This window comes from Octodon degus, unplaced genomic scaffold (assembly GCF_000260255.1).
Source record: "Octodon degus isolate 3935 unplaced genomic scaffold, OctDeg1.0 scaffold00117, whole genome shotgun sequence".
Taxonomy (NCBI): Eukaryota; Metazoa; Chordata; class Mammalia; order Rodentia; family Octodontidae; genus Octodon; species Octodon degus.
Genome location: NW_004524693.1, coordinates 1,037,659 through 1,040,947, shown reverse-complemented (window position 1 = coordinate 1,040,947; position 3,289 = coordinate 1,037,659).

Sequence of the window (3,289 nt, the reverse complement as noted above, 5' to 3'; positions counted from 1 at the left end):
CTTATCTACTATTGGTGGGAGTGTGCACTGGTGAAACTACTGTGGAAATCAGTGGGGAGATTCCTCACAAACATAGGACTGGAGGTTCCATCTCCCCAGCTATTCTCCTCCTAGGTATCTTCTCAAAATAATTACAAACATCATACCACAGTGATGCACACACACCTATGGTCATAGCAGCACAGCTTGTAATCGGACACTACTCAAGGGTCCTCCAACTGGTGAATGGATGAAGAAGATGTAGGGTTTTTTCTCTTTTGTTTCTTTTCTTTTTTTCTTTTTTCTTTTTTTTCAGAACCGGGGATTGAACTCAGGCCCTTGAACTTGCCAGAGAAGCGCTTATTTCACTGAGCTATTTTCCCGGCCCCAAGATGTAGGTTTTTATGCAATGAAATATTCCTCTGCCATAGGGATGGGCTCAATTTCTACAAAAATGGATACACCTTGAGTTCATACTTTTAAGTGAAATAAATCAGACACAGATGTGTAAATGCTGTGTTGTTTTTCTGGTATGAGAAACCAAAAGTGTAAATAAGAACCAAAATGTGCAATAGGCATTTTGAAATAGAAAGAAAATTCTCAAATGGAGAGGGGAAAAATTGAGTGTTGGGGAAAAGGAGAAAAGAGAAAAGAATTTTTTTTTTTTCCAGAACTGGGGATTGAACTCAGATCTTTGTGCTTGCCAGGGAAGCGCTTATTCTACTGAGTCATCTCCTGGGCCCCCGAGAAGAAGAATTTTAAAACATGAGTAAGGAAGGAAAACAGGGAAAGAAAGCTTTTGTAGATAGGGAGGGGCGAGAGGTTGAAGGGAGGGTCAAAGAATGGGGCAAAACAAGTTATGTCATGTACAGGTACAAATGCTATATGATAAATATGATCATTATGTGTACCTAAAGTGCACCAATAAAATCTGATTGGAAAAAGGAGGGGCCAGGAAGATGGCTCAGTAGAATAAGCGCTTGCCTGGCAAGTGCAAGGGCCTGAGTTCAATCCCCGGTTCCACAAAAAAAAAAAAAAAAAAAAAAAGAAAGAAAAGGAAAAGAAAGAAATGCATATTCATAGTAAAAAATAGAAAACCAAAAACATAAGGGAAAATACTTAATCTAGTATCCACCAAATAATTATACATACAAATATGCAACTCATCCATATACACACAAGAACAACAGCAATGACAAACAAAAGACAAACAAAAGAGGATGAAAGTTTGAAAACTTTTCCAGTGAATTTTGAAGACACCCCCCCAAAAAAAGACCCCCAAACCTCTGTAACCTCTACAGAACATGTACTCAAGGGCTGGTGAGATGGCTCAGTGGTCTAAAGCACCTACTTAGAACAAGCTTAGCAAAGCACAGGGACCGCGGTTCAATCCCCCAGCACCACATGCCAGCCAGCCCCGCCCCCAGTGGGCTGAGCTGGCCACACACACACACACACACACAAAAAAAAAAAATTTAAAAAAAAAAAAAAAAGAACATGTACTCAGCAGGGGACTGGTGGTCCCAACCGTATAGTAAGGCAAGAAAAGTAAATAATATTTCCAAGTATTGAAAAGAAAAATAGGGGGCTTGAAGGTGAGCTCAGTTGTTTAAAGCACCTGCTTGAGCATAACCAGTCAGGCATAAGGGATCGTAGTTCAGTCCCCAGTTCCACAGCCACACCACCCACCCTTAAGGCAGCCTGAGCTAGCTGAAGAAAGAAGAAAGAAAGAGAAAGAAAGAAAGAAAGAAAGAAAGAAAGAAAGAAAGAAAGAAAGAAAGAAAGAAGAAAAGAAAAGAAAAACAAAGCATATTATTTTCAAGAACATGATCCTGTATGCAAAATATAAAAAAAACTTATAAAAGTTGCAAATTTGGGGGTTTAGCAAGGATGCAGGTGTTTTATTGTCTCTTTGTCTTCTGTTGGTGAGGGAGGAATTCGCATCCTTGGGCTATGGGGATTGCTGAGCAGGTAATAACCATTCTGGACAGATGAGAGTCGAAGCAGGGTACAGGACACAGGCACTTTCATCCTAGGAAAGGAGAGTGCTATAGACGATGCAAGGTCAGATGAAGGTACATTCCAGAGCAGAGTAAGCAGCAGGTGCTTTAGAGGGCAAGCTTTAGAGAATCAATAGGTTGACCTAACTCCTGGTTCCTGCAGAAGAAGTATCTGACTTGTTTCAGTGATTCTGTGGGCCAGCAAGGAACTCTAATGCATTCCCGTAAGCTTAATCCTTTTATTTTTTTTTAAGCTTAGTTCTTTTGATAAGGGATGTTGTTTGGATGACGATCTTATCCATCTGGCACTTTGTCTTTACCAAAAATGGAAGAGAATGGGGAAGAGGTCTTGCAGTTAGGCCATTAAAGGACATTTGGTTTTCCCAGAAGTCATGACAGCAAATACTATGGGGCTCTAATTTTAGCTCTTACACCACAGCTGGGCCTTTCAAAAATTCATTTCTATGTACCTGCAAGAAACAAAAGATGAAGTTTTAACATATGCATAACTCTTGAAGGCTTTTTTTTTTTTTTTTTTTTTTTTTTTTTTTTTGGTGGTACCAGGGATCGAACTCAGGACTCTGTGCTTGCTGGGCAGGTGCTTATTCTACTGAGCCATCTCCCCGGCCCCTTAAAGGAATTAACTGTTAGCAAATACCTACTAACAAGTCTAAGAATTCTACACAAAAGACTATAAAACATTTTGGAAATAAATTAAAGAAAGTATACATACATTAAAATGAATAAAAGATAAAAAAGAAAGCATACATAAATGGAGTATTATGTTAGTGAATTGTAAATGCATAGGGTCAAGAATATTCAGAAAATTTTGTGGAAGAAATAGAACAAAACTACAAGACTTACACAATCAGATATCAAACTCATAAAGCTTAGTTGGGGATATAGCTCAGTTGTAGAATGCTTGCCTAACATGTGCAAGGCCCAGAGTTCAATTCTCAGTACCACAAACAAAACTCATAAGACTATAGTAATTAAGAAATTGCTGGGGCTGGGGAGATGGCTCAGTGGAATAAACACTTCCCTGGCAATTGCAAGGGCCTGAGTTCAATTCCTGGTTCTGTCAAAGCAAAACAAAACAAAAAAAAAAAAAAAAGAAGATGAGACAAGAAATTGCCTAAGGCCAGCCAAATAGCTTAGTGGATTAAAGCACCTGCAAACAAGCACAGGGACCAGGGGTTCGATCTCCCAGGCCTGCAGTGCCAGCCCCTCCCCCGGGGTGCACTGAGATGGCAATTCAGACTGGGCATGGTGGAGCACCTGTAATCCGAGCTCTTGGGAGGCTATAAACA